Source organism: Hemibagrus wyckioides, unplaced genomic scaffold, assembly GCF_019097595.1.
Source record: "Hemibagrus wyckioides isolate EC202008001 unplaced genomic scaffold, SWU_Hwy_1.0 Contig5, whole genome shotgun sequence".
NCBI classification, from domain to species: domain Eukaryota; kingdom Metazoa; phylum Chordata; class Actinopteri; order Siluriformes; family Bagridae; genus Hemibagrus; species Hemibagrus wyckioides.
In genome coordinates this window covers 503,627-521,566 of record NW_026690807.1, presented here as the reverse complement: position 1 = coordinate 521,566, position 17,940 = coordinate 503,627, and the positions used below count along the sequence as shown (strand labels likewise).

General features: G+C 37.3%; 3 non-coding genes across 3 annotated transcripts; 1 reads left to right on the top strand and 2 right to left on the bottom strand.

The window, feature by feature from the left end:
• Positions 1 to 538: 538 nt before the first annotated feature.
• Positions 539 to 620, bottom strand: trnas-gcu (transfer RNA serine (anticodon GCU)). Its single transcript has one exon. It is a non-coding gene; the product is annotated as a tRNA-Ser (tRNA).
• A 361-nt stretch (positions 621 to 981) lies between these two features.
• Positions 982 to 1,063, bottom strand: trnal-uag (transfer RNA leucine (anticodon UAG)). The gene has a single exon. It is a non-coding gene; the product is annotated as a tRNA-Leu (tRNA).
• Positions 1,064 to 13,717: 12,654 nt separating this feature from the next.
• trnap-ugg (transfer RNA proline (anticodon UGG)) lies at positions 13,718 to 13,789 on the top strand. The gene has a single exon. It is a non-coding gene; the product is annotated as a tRNA-Pro (tRNA).
• The last annotated feature ends 4,151 nt before the right edge of the window (positions 13,790 to 17,940 follow it).

The window sequence follows — 17,940 nt, the reverse complement described above, 5'->3', positions numbered from 1 at the left end:
GCAATATTTCTAAGATGGAAGAAGGCTGTTTTTGTGATATTGTAAATATGGTTTTCAAAGGATAAGTTGCTGTCTAATATTACACCCAGGTCTTTCACTGTTGAGCTAGTAGTAACAGTGCATCCTTCTAGGTGCAAGCTGAATTGTGAGAGCTTCTGTGTACTAGTTTTTGGGCCAATAAGTAATATCTCCGTTTTGTCAGAGTTTAATAATAGGAAATTTTCGGCCATCCAATTTCTAATATCTTTAACACACTCAGTTAATCTAGACCAATTAGATATTTCATCTGGTTTTGATGAGATATATAAAGGCGCACGATCCGGGCCGCTGTCTTCGGGACTGTGCACTGCATTGATCTGCATGGATCTCCAGTGGCGACCCGTCAGTCTTACAGCATCTGTGTCCAACCAACATGGAAATACAGCCCACGGTTGCGAAAAACCTAGACCCAGGGCTAGCTTTTCTTGATCCCCTCTAGCACTCCGATGCATTGCGCGTGCAAGAGTTGTGGTAAAGAGGAGGTTAAAGGGCACACAAGCGACGAGGATGGGATTCGAACCCACGCGTGCAGAGCACAATGGATTAGCAGTCCATCGCCTTAACCTCTCGGCCACCTCGTCAGGTGCAGTTGTGGCACCCACGACCAAATGTCCACAGAGACTGCAACAATTCCGTAGAGGAGTGGTTGTTTGGACTTTTTTTTTTGACTTTTTTTTCCTTATTTTTTTGTTTGTTTGCTGTTTGAAAAAGCAAGGTGTGAAACGGAGCAGCCGGCGTTGACACCAGTTGCCAAACCCTGGGAGCTATTTCAGCACCTGGGTCTGGGGGCTCCGGTACCATGTGAGCTCATTTTTTTTTTTGCAGCCAGACAGCCAGCTAATGGCAACTCTTAAGCACATTTGCAGAAGGCACAGGAGCCACAACCCCTGTAAAGCCTTTGGGGTGCCAGAGCCCACAACCACTGCCTTGAAAAGGCTCAGCTGGCAGCGGTGGGATTTGAACCCACGCCTCCGAAGAGACTGGAGCCTAAATCCAGCGCCTTAGACCACTCGGCCACACTACCCGAGGGCTCAGTTCTTATAGACCTCTGTGGAGAGCACACTGACATACTGTCTGGGTGTGTGGTACACAGGCTGCACAGATGAGGACAGACAAACTGTGCAGAGGGTGAAAAACAGCTCAAAAAATCATCGGCTGCCCTCTGCCCTCCCTGGATGACATGTCCAGGTCCTGCTGCCTCAGCAATATCAAGGCCATCACAGGAGACTCCTCACATCCTGCTCATCACTTGTTTGACCTGTTGCCATCTGGGAGGCGCTTCAGGTCAACAAAGTCTCACACCACCAGACTTACAAACAGCTTCTTCCCCTGGGCCATTCGGACTGCAAACAATCACTGAACACACACACACACACATTCTACCTAATAAAATGTGCAATTCTACTGTGCACTTTAATCTGTCTGTGAATTGAGTACAAGTTATAACTTAATATTGGCTTTGCACAAATTAGATTTCAAGCAAATATATAATTGGGAACATTTTTTTGCAGCTTTATGAATGTTCTGCTTATATTACAGTAGCCCTTTAAAAAAGGGTACAAGTATGCATATGTATGAAAGGAGAGTCCATAACCTGAGGTACTGAGATATTGAGAAGGGTTCAGTATTTATATTAACATATTTTTACATATGTTTCTTTTTTGACATGCACAACCAGTTATTACAACATTATTACAACAATACTAATTCTAACAAAGTCCTGAATATGTACAATATGGCTATATTTGTGGACACCTAACCATCACACCAGTATGTGGGCATTCTCCAAACTGCTGCACAATTGTATAGGATGTTTTTATATTCTTACAAAAACATGTTCCAGCTCAATGAAGATGTTTATTACAAGTTTGGTGTGGAATAAAATGAGTTACCTGCACACAGCCCTGAACTCAAACCCACTCAACACTTTTGGGATGAATTAGAATTCTGACTGCACCCCAAGCCACACATGCCTGATGTTTTAGGGCTGTATGGACACATGGACATACAGTATCTCACAAAAGTAAGTACACCCCTCACGGTTTTGTAAATATTTTATTATATCATTTCATGTGACAACACTGAAGAAACGACACTCTGCTCCAATGTAAAGTAGTGAGTGTACAGCCTGTATAACAGTGTAAATTTGCTGTCCCCTCAAAATAACTCAACACACAGCCATTAATGTCTAAACCGTTGGCAACAAAAGTGAATACACCCCTAAGTGGAAATGTCCAAATTGGGCCCAAAGTGTCAATATTTTGTGTGGCCACCATTATTTTCCAGCACTGCCTTAACCCTCTTGGGCATGGAGTTCACCAGAGCTACAGGTTGCCATATATTTACAAAAATGTGAGGGGTGTACTCACTTTTGTGAGATACTGTATACTGCCACTTACTGAACAATCATCTAATTTTTAATATTATTAGTGTATATTTTGCAACAAGTTTGAAGTAATATCTAAATAAAGCTAGTCTAAGTAGATTGATTGATAATGTTAAATTGCCCCTAGGTGTGAATGGGTGAGCAAATGGCTGTGTGTGTGTGTGTGTGTGTGAAAGAGAGAGAGAGAGAGAAAGAGAGAGAGAGAGAGAGAGAAACAATTATTTTTTTCAATGATATTTCTGCACATATATAAATTTGGTAAGTTATAAAACAATTTTTTTGGTGTTAAGGTTTTTCTCTTCAGTGAACACAAGATGGCGCAGTCACTCATCTTAATGTTGGTCAAGAACCAGAGCACCACACAACCTGCTCACATTCTCTGAGACATAGAGTATACTTGTTCTTCTATCATACATACTGCTGATATAATATCCTAACCCCTGCCCTGGTTACTCTTAGTGCCTAAGCTAATTTCAGAGATACCATTCTGATTAAACAACACAACTGTCCACTTAACACTAAACTGTCATAAGAATAAATTCTCATCTAATGTCATTTCTTTGGCACCTGCTGTGTCAGAAACATTAAAAACTGGAAACTTATATGTGAATGTGCCTTTATTCTTCTTTCTCTTCTTCTGATGCTATTGTGAGTACAGGAAAGTTTTATTTTTCAGATTTAACTGTTAGAGCTGAGAAATAAGGGATTAATTCAACCTTAATTACCAAGGGAAAATACTCATTTCTTCCTCATTCTTAAATAAATCATATTCTCTTCCACTTAGTGATTCTAACATTAATCTGCCTGCTGGTGTTTACACAAACTTTCTCTAATTTAGAGATATCACTAACATATGTAAAATAACATAAATACATTATTTTCCTACTTTCAGTATGTGTTTACTTAAATGTGCTCTGGACAGGTTCCCCATATGAGGCTGAATGTAAAGCCAGGATGTTTCAGTAAGAATCAACAATCTGTCTGTGATAGTGGTGGCTCAAGTGGTTAAGGCTCTGGGTCGTTGACTGGAAGATCAGGGATTCAAGCCCCAACACTGCCAAGTTGCCCCTGTTGGGCCCTTAACCCTCTCTGCTCCAGGGGCGCTGTATCATGGCTGACCCTGTGCTCTGACCCCAACCTCCAAGGATGGGATGTGCGAAGAAAGAATTTCACTGTGCTGTAATGTATATGTGACAAATAAAGGCTGTTTTGTTTCGTTTTCGTTTCGTGACAACAACATTGGTGACACTGTCATGTGATGCTGTGAGGTGGAGCAATTTTGAAGCTTTATGGTGTTAACATATTAGATTACAGAAAGATCTCCACTATTTTCACTGAGCTAAGACCAGTCATCATGTTCACTGTTATATTCATGTATCTGTGGCTTTCACTAGGTGAGTTAACATTGACTTTTTGTTATTACAGAAATATTAACTATATTATATTAAATATTAGTCTGTGTGGTGATGCAGTGTGAAAATGTAGAGTGTGGGTCTGACTTAAGTATTTCCTGTTGATTATTTAAAGTTTAAGAACATTATGTTCTCTTCTCTATGACAGGTGACTCCATGGCAGATTCAATAGAGCCAGATTTCCCTCATAAAGCTGTAGATGAAGGTGATGATGTTACTCTGTCCTGCAAATACAAATCAAGCATTACTACACAAAACTACCTGCACTGGTTCAAGCAATATCCAAAATCTAAACCTGAGTTCCTTCTTATTGTTAACCAAAAAGGAGATCTAATTTCCAACACTGACCCAAGAATGTCTGCTAAAGTTGATGATAAAACTAAACAAGTGGATCTGATCATCTCCTCTGCTGCTGTATCAGACTCTGCTCTATACTACTGTGCTCTGCAGCCCACAGTGACAGGAAATCCAGCTGCACTGTACAAAAACTTTCACACAGTTTTGTTATATTGAAAGCAGTTCTGCTGATGATGTTGAGCTGCTATTTACATGCTATTTTTGGCAAATTCTGTCTCTCTTGCAATTTATAAAGGGTTCATAAATATGTTATAGTTTGACAAATGTTGGATTATTAGGATATAGCTAATTGTTTTTTTAAGCTTCATTAACCACTTGATCCTGTTCAGAGATCTATAGCTTTTCTTGGCAACACTGGAAATGAGGGAAACCTGAGCTCAATCTCAAACTGGGGACCATGGAACTGTGAGGCCGCAATACTATCTGATGTCTTTGTCTGACAGTTCATCAGTGGCTGAAAAGTAAAGATTAGTTAAATATTTTTCATTCATTAATGGTATAATATTTGGTTTAGAGAGGGATTATTAATATAACTTTTAAAAGTAGCTTTTCCTTATTTTGGTATTCAATCTTCTTGGGGATTTCTTTAGATGCTCTGATGAGTCTACATGCCGAAAGAAGAAGAAGAGGCTTAAAGCCATGTAAAAGCAACAATCCACAGGTTAAAAAATACATGACTGTTGGCATCACAGTGATGACAGTTTTTATGGTGCATCACATAGGATCTTATCTGAGCCAGAAAATCCCAGAAGTGTCTCAATTTCATGTAGAGATAGGAGAGCAGACCCCTCTCTCCCATCCTCATCATTACATTCAGGGAAATATTGATAGCATCATGTGAAACTATTCAGCTGTTTAATATTAAACTGCACTCCGTGTCAGAGCAGAAGACTCTATGGAAGATAATGAAAACCACTAGAAAGATGATTAGAGTCTATCTATCCACCATTGAGGATCCTTACAAGAAAATATATACAACTTTGTGGATGTTGCCTCCGAGCCTCTTCCAGACACTTTACTCAGATAGTCAGGTATACATCTTTATACACTGATGATACTATTCCATATTCCTTGATAACCTGGAAATAAAAAGTAAAAGCTTGGTTCAATCATCACAGCAGAATTTTACAATATACAATATACCAACACTATATCATGGAAGGCAGCACTGAATCTTTTGAGTTTGTTGCAGTGAACAACAGCAAGTTCACCACCACTGCCTTGAAGAGGCAAAAACTAACACATAATGTATTAAAGTATTACAGAGAAAAAATCCTTTATACATAACTGCTTTTTTCTACTGTTTTACACAGTGTTCAGTGTGGGAAAGATAAAAACACAACAACTAAGAATCATTTCTTAAATGTATTTTGGTTTCAAATATTATCTTGTGATTAATAATCAAGTATTTAAGTAAATTTGAGGTAATTTTGTGTCTTTACTTCCCTGTTAGGACAAGATGTAGGACAGGACTTTCTTAATGGCCAATTCAGTGGAGTTGAGTTTTATAGCTGCTTTCAAACATGAAAATGACAAATTCAGCAGTATTTAAAGAGAAATATATGGGGGTTATGAAGACATACTTTTGTGTGACTATTTCTTCTGTATTCTCAAATAAACCTTATTCTTTTAATGGTTCTAACAATAAGCCACCTTCTGCTGTACAAATGACACACAGAGGAAGGTAAATAAACAAAACAAATTTCTACACACAAAACCAATAAATACCACTGCTAAGTAGGTTTAATCCAGTAAAACTGTCTTAGATAGAATTTCACAGAACAATGAGGCAATAGAACAATCTATAAAATTACAAATGGAAAGTAGCACTATGCCAAAGACACTGTGATAACCGTGTGACCCAGTGATGGGTTTAGTTTACACACCAACAAAACCAGTGTCACACAGTGCAGTCACAAACACCAACTACTAAGGAAAGGACTTCATTACATATTATAACAATTCCTGAATGTCCATCCATTAAAAGATTCTTATTTTATTAATGAGAGAGAGAGAGAGAGAGAGAGAGAGAGAGAGTCCCAAAAACAAGTGATGTAACTAACAATGTCAAAATATCACATGAGTAAATGCGTAAATGGTACGAGTGAATCCATGGCTTAGGACCACATTGTTTATTAATACAAAAACATTTCTATAGATTTATATAAACAGTATACAGCATAGTACAGTTATCATGAATATGCATAAATACAAGTAGGTGGAGCTAGAGGTGGAGATGTACATCAAATAGTAACACTGACATTCATTTCTAAAGCTAGAGGTTTGAACTGAACACTCAGGAAAACAATGTTGTTCCTCTTCGTGGTGTTTTTCACTCTTGCTGATGTTGGTAAGTCATATACACTGCACACAAAATATTATTCTTACTAATTAAGAAGACACAATTTTCCATGTGAAATGTGTCATTTATGATTAAAATATAACAATATTGTTGTAATGTTTTTATAGCAGAGGCTGCTGACAATAACATTAAACCAGATCAAACCAATGTATTTTCAATGGAAGGCAGCAACATCTCACTGTCCTGCACATATACTGGATCAGTTGACAGTCTCCACTGGTATCGACAAAAACCTGGATCAAGACCCGAGTTTCTGCTGCTGATTGATGAAAGCAGTGAACATGTCACTGAGGCTCAACCACCTCATCCACGATTGTCCATAAAACTTAAAAAAGAGCAAGATAAAACGAATAAGAAAGTGGATCTGATCATCTCTTCTGCTGCTGTATCAGACTCTGCTCTATACTACTGTGCTCTGGTGCCCACAGTGACAGGAAATCCAGCTGCACTGTACAAAAACTTTCACACAGTTTTGTTATATTGAAAGCAGCTCTTCCAATGCTTTAGTGAAAGTTACATGTCCTTTTGGGGGATTCTGTCAGGGTCATGGTTGATATGGTATGAACTTTGTTCACATGAGGTAGGAAAACACCCTTTGCAGAGCTCCATATACAAACCATATAGTTACCATTTCACACACTCATTCACACAAAAGCATTATTTCTCCTAGAAAAATGTCCTACTGTCATGTTTTTGGAGGTGATGTAAAACTGCACACAAACTGACAGTAACCTGAACTCCTGCTTTCAGTATGTGTTTACTTAAATGTCCTCTGGACAGGTTCCCCATATGAGGCTGAATGTAAAGCCTGGATGTTTCAGTAAGAATCAACAATCTGACAACAACATTGGTGACACTGTCATGTGATGCTGTGGGGTGGAGCAATTTTGAAGCTTTATGGTGTTAACATATTAGATTACAGAAAGATCTCCACTATTTTCACTGAGCTAAGACCAGTCATCATGTCTGTGTGGTGATGCAGTGTGAAAATGCAGAGGAGTTCAGACTAAAGTATTTCCTGTTGATTATTTAAAGGTTAAAAACATTATGTTCTCTTCTCTATGACAGGTGACAGATTCAATAGCCTTCTGCAGGACTTGAAGAGCTGGACACTGGGTGAGATCGCCTGTGCTGCGGGTCTGTCAGTGTGTGTGTGTGTGTAAATAGTGCCCTTTGCACTTACCCATTTGTTTTGGGTTTTCTGTTTGTTAATGTATTAGTTATCACAGTATGCATTTGGGGCTGCTATTTTATTTTATTTCATTTTTAAATGGACGGGTTTTAAGCTGTAGCTGGGCTGGAAATCTTAGGTCCAATCCGGAAATCACTGGTTACTATGGTTACCGCGTCCTGCGGGGAGAAAGAGCTCCTTCTGACAACACTCAGCCCCTCACAGTAGGACGATCTTTATCCTTTAATGTCACACTGATTTTACAATAAATATACAATAAACAATACATATACAATATAATATAACATAATATACAATACAATGTAATATTTACCCCAGTAGTAGGACACCTTTAAGAACCCTGGCTACTGTTTAAAACTTAAACATGCTAAGTCTTGTGATTGGGCAGCTTGCTAGCTAGTGTAAATAATAAATTATAGATTAATGTTATCTACTGAGAGAGCTTGTCTGTTTGTTGTAATTATTACACAATTGTTTGGGTCAGTTGATGTAAATATAATATTTAGTTAGCCTGCTAGCAAACTTGCCTACTGGTGCTAATGCTAAACTCCTGAACCAAGCTATGTTATCTAGCTAGCGAACCTCGCTAATCATTTCATTTACACAATATCATATAGAGTGTAAAGCTTGCTGAACTCGGGTGAAGGTTTTAATAATTATTCCGTATAATATTTAGATAGATTTCGGATGATGGACTGGGACAGGAGGTTTTTGAGACTTTAATCAGTCACCATGTACGGTGAATTTACACAAGCTAATGCTAATTAATGCTAATATTTGTCTGTTTATTCTCAGCTTAACTAGCTTACAAACTCACAGGTTTATTAACATTTCAGCGTTAAAAAGGAAATTTTGTTTTTTTACTTCTCCCTTTTTAAAAAAAAAATAAAAAATCAAAATCCTCTATTTCTGGGTGTGGGTGAAAAAAACACTGGTTTATCTACACTGTTAGCAAGCCTGGATAATTAACTTGGTAGCATCATTAAGATAAATATCGTAATGAGTAATGCAAACCTTTTAACCGGTAAACAAACCTTTCCTTTATTTTACTCAAGCTGTTTTTACTGTAAGGAACGTGACAGAATGTTAGATGTGTTATTATGAAACTGCGATGAGAAGAAGCACTTATGATGGGGCGGCGGGAGGAAATGTACAGTACATCATCTTTTTTGGAGAACAGGACATGTTTAGGCTTACATCCTGCTTCGTGTTAAGGTGTAAATTAAGTCGCCATCTAGAACACCATAAGTGAATTACAGAGATTTTTTTGTTTTTTACGTTTTAACAGGATGCAGTTGGCGTACAGCTGGCCTCCGTGGCTCCGATTCGGTTCCTGAGGACTCCTTCTCATCGGGACTCCATCAAAGCAGAGCTCTCCGGGTCCTGTGTAAGCTTTTGAATGCCTGTGTAACATGACAGCTGTTTAAATCTGAAAGACTTTGATAATAGAGAACTCCATTAGGACTCCATTATGTAAAGTTAATTTCTTTTTGTAACTTTTCTGCTCTCTGCAGGCCTACCACTACAACCTCGTGGACGTGTTTTACGAGCTGCTTCTCTGCGGATACTTCACGAAGGGCTTAACGCCTCAGCCAGTAAGCGTCTTATCGGGAGATTAAAAAGCGATGCTTGAATGTAGTTTGAGAACAGGATCTATTTTATTTCATTTTGTTTTCCCATATTTTAAACCCTGGCATTAACGGAGCTTGTCGTCTCCCTTTCCTAAAGCTTCAGGGAGGACTCTCGGAGCGCCTGCTTGCGCTCATCAAGTGGGATGTAGACGTTTGGGAGCCTGGAGCAAAGATCTACTTCACAGTGCTTATTGTAAGTGTTCAAATATCTTCTGATGCCACGTTACACAAATGGTCAGCATTGTATCTCTAAGACAGTGACATTACACTGGATTTGTGTTTGTGTCATTTGTTGATAGGATCAGCTTACAGGCCTTTTTGTGGTACTGTTCTCTCAGCCCCTGGAGCTCTACACCGACCCGCCAGCTTTAGCCAGCACGGTTAGGCATCTCCTCGGGCAGCATGTCGAGAAGAAGATGGTGAAGACTTTGGAGAGGCTCTTGGCAATGTCCTTCCCTTACTTCTACACCTTCCCAGTACCCACCAACACAACACACACACACAAACACACAATTTATTGCACAAGTTCCCATTCCATACTTTGTTACAGTTCATATTTTGTCCCTACATTGCTCAAGCGCTCCACAGATGAGTATAAATTGATTTTGTAACATTTCAATTGTCACATTTTAAAATATCTCTCTTCTTTTTCCCCTTGACAGGTCTGCACAACGATCCCAGGACTTTAGGACCAGAATTGCACATTCTGCTTTATTGGTACAAACAATATCCTTTAATTATATATCCTGTAATTTATTTTCCATTCATTCATTTATTTATTCTTTCATGTGTTTATTATACCTGTGTGTATAAATGTATGTTACTTTACCAAATGTGAACTAAGATCCAGAACAAAATGTGAGCACTCCAGACCATAATTCCATTGTATAGTTACAAGTTAAAATGGATGAATAAGGAAAGTGTTAGTCAAATTTGCTTTCCTTTTATTGATCATAATGAAATTCATCAAGATTGAGTGAAAATGAAATGAAAATGGAAATTGTGTATTAACATTTGTATTTTCAGTTAAATGGATGTACAATGTCTGCCAAATTTTAAATGGATCAGCAAAAATCCATTCACAGTTGCATTTCCCAGGTCTTAAGTGTTACGACCCTGACCTGTGGAAACAGCACTTACTCTTCCCTGCACCACCTTCCATTCACAAACCTGTGCTCCACCTCAGTCCTGCCTCCACATATGGCTTTCATGGAAGAGGTGAGAGGAAGAAGCCCTTTCTCTCCAAAAAAACAAGGCAGCATCTTAACAAATTTGGGAACAATATTTTTTTGGCCTGATGGTTAATCATTATTAAGAGTTTCATGTTTGGTGAAGGTCAAACAGAGTTTATCACAACAAACACCTCATACCAAGTGTCATGTTGGTGGAGGGGTGAGGATTCGGTTGTTTTGCAGCCACAGGCTCTAGAAAACTTTTAATCATTTGGACATTGATGATCTCCACTTTATATTAGAATATTCTTGAGACAAATGTAAGACTGTCCATGAGCTTATGTTGTGCTGAAACTGGGTCATATTAAAGGACAATAATCACAAGCACACCAGCAAATTTGTCTCTTTAAGGATGCTGAATCTGAGGACTTGTTTTTGTCTAGGTTAATGTCAGAAATACAGATAAAAAAGAAAAAGACGGGTTATTCTTGTGTTCTGATATGCTGAAATGCTGTAATGATTCCAAATGAATCTGTGAATTGAAACTGTGAACTATTCCCAGCGTGGTGAGCAATACTTTTGTTTTAAAATATATTGATGGTTCTTGATGTAAATAATGTATATGTGTATTTAAATTCAGCTCCTGCAGATGGCAGTACATGACATGAAAATACTCTAGAACTGAACCTGATTGGACCTGGACACAACAGAACCATGTGGAGTGTTAAAGTAGCCATGAACATTAAACCTGAACAAAGCTTCAGCACAGATACATGGTGTGTGGAGTGCAGTCCGACTGAAACACTTGAATTACTGCAGAATCTTGAGCTTAATACAAGATGCTTATGTATTTGTGCACATGCTCTCAAACACCACCTTGTTAGGGGTTTTATATTGTTATAATTTTATGGGGAATTTTTTAAAATCCTATCAATCACTACAGTACCTCTGGTGTTTTGTTTAGACTTTAAGGGTGTATTATAAATCTGCTGAAGAATTTAATTTCACAATAAGAATTGTTTGTAATTGCAACAATATATTTTGTAGATTAGAAAAGGTTTAAGTTCATAGAAATAGGAAATACAGGAAGTAAATATATGAATCTTTTGCTCATTAAATTCTTTTAGAACATGTGTGTGTATTTTACATAATGTGGCACATCCTGCACTCTGATTGGTTAAAACAGAGGGAAGCTACAGTTGAGGCTTTGTACACAAGAAATGCTTAGATGCTTCACTGAAGACAGAGTAGAAGGAAACTTGACATTTACAATAACATAAAAAGGAAACTTTCAGAAGAACAGAGGAAATTAAAACATGATGGTTTTCTGTATGTTTCTGTTTTTTACCATGTTCATAGGTAAGCTTATATTTTATATATCCCCATATATCATGTTTAAATGTTTTATAACTAGTAAAGAAATGTTTCCATGTGTGAGTGTTTTAGATTGTAAGCATGTACTGTATGTATACTGTATAATATAAAATGATAATATTCTGAAATAAATGTCCTCTTCAGGTGAGAGCACACAGGACAGCATTACTCCAACATCTTCTGCTGTCTATGGTAAAGAGGAGCAAGCAGTTACACTCTCCTGTGATTATAAATACACTGTTTCTATGAACAATCTACAGTGGTATCGACAATATTCCAATGCAGCACCAGAATTCCTCGTTCTGTTGACGGAATCGGGAGGGAATCAGACAGGTGATACTCCTCATCCTCATTTGTCTGCTAAAGTTCATAAGAGTCTGAAGCATGTGGATTTGGAGATCTCGCCTGCTTCAGTATCAGACTCTGCACTGTACTACTGCGCCTTGCAGCCCACAGTGACAGGAAAGTCAACTTCACTGTCCAAAAATCTACAGAGACCTCAAACATGAAAGTGTTAAAGAATCACAATAAGAAAAAAAGACTGGAAGCTATGCATAACATCAGCATTCTGATTATTGATCCAATAGAAATGTATGTATATAACCATATATGAATACTTTATTTGAAGTGAATAGACAAAACATTCTAAGTGAATCCAAATACTGATAGAAAAGTTAGGTGTGTGTTTGAAGAAGCCACATGTTCACTCCCTCTGCAGTATTAAGTGCAGTTCTCATAAACAATAGTGGCAGGTGTGATGGTTTATTTACTTAATGACAGTGTAAAGATCACATGCTGGAAAATTTGGATATTGTAAACTTTTTTGACAAGCAGCTGATTTGACTTTTTTTTTTTTTTAATTTATTTGTTTGTTTGTTTGCTTGTTTGTTTGTTTGTTTTACTGAGCATGAGATTTAATGTGTTCATCATGTGTGTCTTTGCAGGGTGTTTAATATATTTTTGAGAATTACTGGATACCTGAAAGTATGTATAACTAAGAATAAGAATTGTGGAAAATAAAAACACAGTTTCCATCACACAATCAGGAAATAAATAAGCTCTACTGAAATAGTGCTCCATAATCAATTCTTGAGGTAGATGAGCTACAACAGCTAAAGACCACATGGGGTTTCATTCCTGTTCACCAAGAACAGAAATCTAAGACTACAGTAACAACCCTGTAAATGACATAAATCATACTAAAATATTTTTTAAAATCCATAGCTACCACATGGGACTCCATTACAGCTTCCTAGTGTCACCCTATCAAACAGATGAGACCTTGTAACAGTTACCAAACCATACCTCACCAGCCACCTGAGTTTCTTTAGCAACCAGCTAATTCAATTTTATTACCAACTGGAATCATTTTTAAACTTACTGCAAATGTCACAGAAACTACTTGAAGCCTCATAATATTCATCAAGCTATACTGGAGCAACAGTACAGTTTCCAGCAAAGAAGCTACAATCCTGTAAACTTGACCTAAACTGAAACCTCCACCTGACACTAAAGCAAGCTTGTTCTACAAGAATTGATTTTGATCTTCATGTCCACCGAGATTAATGACATATTTGGCCCAATGGCAAGAGCTGCTTGCTTGGTTCACACTTAGCGTCTGCATTCCAAAAAGGTTCGAATCCCACAGGAGCCTCGCTTTATTGTTAACTTGACTTTGTGTAACCGAGTTCCTTTTACTCGGACCCCAGTCCATATGAACTGGAAGGTCACAGAGAGTTACAGAGTACAGTGAACCTCCATTGGCACACACCAAGCGGAACAGGGACGACCTGGCTCGTTGGTCTAGGGGTATGATTCTCGCTTTGGGTGCGAGAGGTCCCGGGTTCAAATCCCGGACGAGCCCTGGTTTTACATGGAATAGAGTGGGTGGGATAAAACTAATGGAAACTTGCACTGCCGGCTTGGTTCTTGCTTGGAAGCTTGTTTCTCCAGAGGTCCAAGGAGGTTCAAATCCCACTGTAATTACCTCTGAAAATTAAAGCTCCAACCTGGAGCCTATCTCTGGAATACAGGGAGCGGGATGGAGAATGTCACACTTTGTGGAGACATGAACCTCTGAAATATTAATATAATAGAGTACAGAAAGACCTCAGAATATTGTCATTTTACTAACACCATTCATCATGATCACTGTTATATTCATGTGTCTGTGGCTTTCATTAGGTAAGTTAACATTGATCTTTTCAGAAAGGAGATAATAAATTAATGATTAATTAGCCTGTGTGATGTTAAGAAAAAATAGAATATGACTTATATAACTAAAAACTAAAAAATTATTATGTTCTCTTCTCTATAACAGGTGACTCCATGGCAGATTTATTAGAACCACTTTTCACTCATAAAGTTGTAGATGAAGGTGATGATGTTACTCTGTCCTGCAGCAACAAAGACAGTGGTTCAGTAAACAGCCTACAATGGTACAAACAACATCCAAAATCTAAACCTGAGTTCCTTTTTTTCATCACTCCATGTGGAGGTAAATCCCTATGCCACCACGTCTGTCTGCTAAAGTTGATGATAAAACTAAACAAGTGGATCTGATCATCTCCTTTGCTGCTTTTAATGTTTGATAATATACAATTAGAAGGTAATTTATTCATAATCACACTCTCTGGTATCACCCAGATGAGGATGGGTTCACATTTGAGTCTTCCTCATATCGTCTCACAGAGTTTTTTCTTGCCGCTGTTGCCTCAGAGTTGCTCATTAGGGGTAAAGTTAATTTTCAACTTTGTAATTTCTATTCTGAATTTCTGTATTTCTGTAAAGCTGCTTTGAGACAATGTCCATTGTTAAAAGTGCTGTACAAATAAAAATGAAGTGAACTGAATTGAATTGAACTGAATTTAATTACCTTTTGGTTATAGACACAGCAAATTTACTTATGAGAGATTTTGTTTAAATCTGGATCAGTTTCCTATGATTTTCCACAGCAAATTATCATAATTATTTATAAATTTACAAATAATTTAAAAACCACACAAACAGATAAAGGGTTATAGTATTGTATAGATGATGAATCTTGAAATACAACACCAGCCATAATGACTCTAGATTTCTGTCACTGACACTGTGTGAAGTGATCTGTCCAAAATAACACTAAAACTGCATCACTTCCTGGGTGTGTCCTTCTAGAGACGTGTAAAGTTCAGCACATACAGCACTATTATACAGAATCCTCACAGAGCTGTGTTCAGAAATGGATCAACTATACAACTTACTGTACATAGTGAGATACATACCACTGATTCTCACTCTAGTTACAGGTAATTCATTTTCATTAGTTAATTCACTGTATTAACTAATTATTTGGATTTTAGAGTATAGAGTAATTTCCTAATTTGTCTGGTCAATATTTGGTTTTAAAAAATGCTTAACAGTTTAATTTCTTAATGTTCTTATCAACAGGCATTTTTGCAGATAAAATTGAGCCAACAAATGAAGATTCCATCGTTGGGAAGGAAACAGAAAGTGTTACTCTGAAATGTTCATATGAGTCAAGCAGTGAAAATATTCGGCTTTACTGGTACAAACAATATCCTAACAGCGCACCACAGTTTTTACTGTATAAAGGCGCAAGGTCAGTTTCAGGACAGCGTAAACCCACTGATACTCGATTAGAGACAAAAACAAGCAGAGACTCTACTGAACTTACTATCAGAAGACTAAAGCTCTCAGATTCTGCACTCTATCATTGTGCTCTAAGAGTTGGAACACAGTGATACAGAGTCACTGAAAGGCTTTACAACAACGTATAAACCAGTATAAATGAAGATTCTTAAACCACATCAAAGATCCTTCCTTTACCAACCTGTTATCAGATAACCACAGACACAAACAATGTTTGTGGTAATTCTGTGGTATAACTGAATAAATAAAAAAGTAGTAACTAAGCAAATAAACAAACAAACATATTAATAAAAATAAAATGTGTTTAAAAATGACAAACTACATATTAATCAAAGTAAAGTAAAGAATCTACATTTTTATAATCAAAAAGAATTTTACAGATACTAACAGATTCATTGTGTTTGGTGTTGTAGGTGCATATGACAATTTAGCTTATTAACCTTTCTTACCAGTTTTGTCCATGATTCACCGTAATTAATGATAATTTATACATTTATAAGTAAATAAATAAATAAACATTTACATGAATGTATTGATTCAATTTTGTGTCTCTTATGCATGTATGTACAGATGCATGTTACTTTGTTGGATGTGAGCTAGAGCAAGTAGAGAGTATATAGAGAGTAGAAGGTTCAGTAAAAAGTTTAACTGCATGCACATTTGATTAATAAAGGTCAATGTTTCTTTTACTGTATATATACTAATACATGACTGTGAGATTAAGTATGTCTCTGACGTTTGAGCAATCCAACCTACTAACTGAGACACAGTTACCATCTCTATCATGCTGATCTTTAATCTTCTACTGTTAATGCTTCTTCTAGGTATGTTCAACCTAATATTAGTTCTTATGACCAAGTTGGGACATGAAGTGTGAGAAATAGCACAGGGTTATATATATAGGAGGTAGAACAGAACATGTATGTGATGCCCCAGAGTTAACAGGAATGAGTCTCACAACACAGACCAAAAGACCAAAAATAACAAAACAGAAACAAACTGAGATTAGCTATCTAACCTAAACAAAAAGAAATAAGAAAGAAATGAACATCTCCAACAAAAATGGCAGTCATAGCCCTCGTGCCAGTGAATACATACAATGTCTCAATATTTACATGTGCAAAGAAAGATTATATACACAAGGCAGCAACGATTAACAAGAAGCAGATCAAACTTGTAGTCAAGGCAGGCAAAGGTCAAAATCAGAACAGTAAAACACAACACTGAATCTCAACACACACGCAAGCACAACACACCAAGTGAGCATTGAAGTTGGGGTTACTGGCTTCCATCCCAGCCTTGGCAGAAGTGTTAACTGCTGGAGCTGAAGCAGTAAGGAGGGCTAGAGTACAGAGGGGACCAATCTGAAGGACTAAACACATATAAGACAGAATATACAACACAACCTCACAGGATGTAACACTTCATATTAGTTCCAAGATGTTTTCATATTTCATTTACTTATTAAAAAATTTTTCTCTTTTTAGCACAGGGAGCACATCAATTCAAATGACTGAGCATCTGATATGCATTTTGGTGAGAGACTTCATGTGGATTAGAGCTGACCTATTGACCTATTTAGAAGATGGGACATTTAGTCTACAGAACATAATTCCCAGGCCGTGACACAGATATGTTAATATGACGAATTACAATTTGCATTAATATGTGTATCATTACATAACTAAATTCCACAAAGGATTCATTCATTAATCTTCAGTAAACACCTGACCAGGATCAAGGTGACGGTGATAGGGTCACTGTCACTATATTTAGTAAAAATCAGCCTTAAAAGATGTAAACAACATTCAATAAATTCTATTATGAAAATTCATTGCTTGTTTCGATCAATATGATACCAGAACTGACATGTGACAGAACTGACATGACTATGAGTAAGTAAAAGTGGGTGGAGCTAGATACATACAGTTTAGAAAGTTTCACAGAGATCCTGCCATTTATACCTACTGCAAGAGAGACACAACAGTCATGTTACTCTTCTTTATTTTCATAGTTGGTAAAAACATTGGTAAGTCATTTATATTATACACAAACTTTAGGTGAATGTTTGAGATTTTAACTGATACCTAAACATGATTCAGTTTAAAGAAATGAACACCCTTAAGTAATGAAAGTAGAAATGTTTATGTTGTTGTAATGTTTTACAGCAGGTGCTGTTGACAGCAGCATTACACCAGACCAAACCATCATATCTTCAAGTGAAGGCAGCAACATCACACTGACCTGCACATATGATGACTCAGCTTTATCTCTCCACTGGTATCAACAAAAACCTCAATCAGAACCAGAGTTTCTGCTGCTGACTTCTAAATACTCAGATGGTGTCACTAAAGCTGCACACGA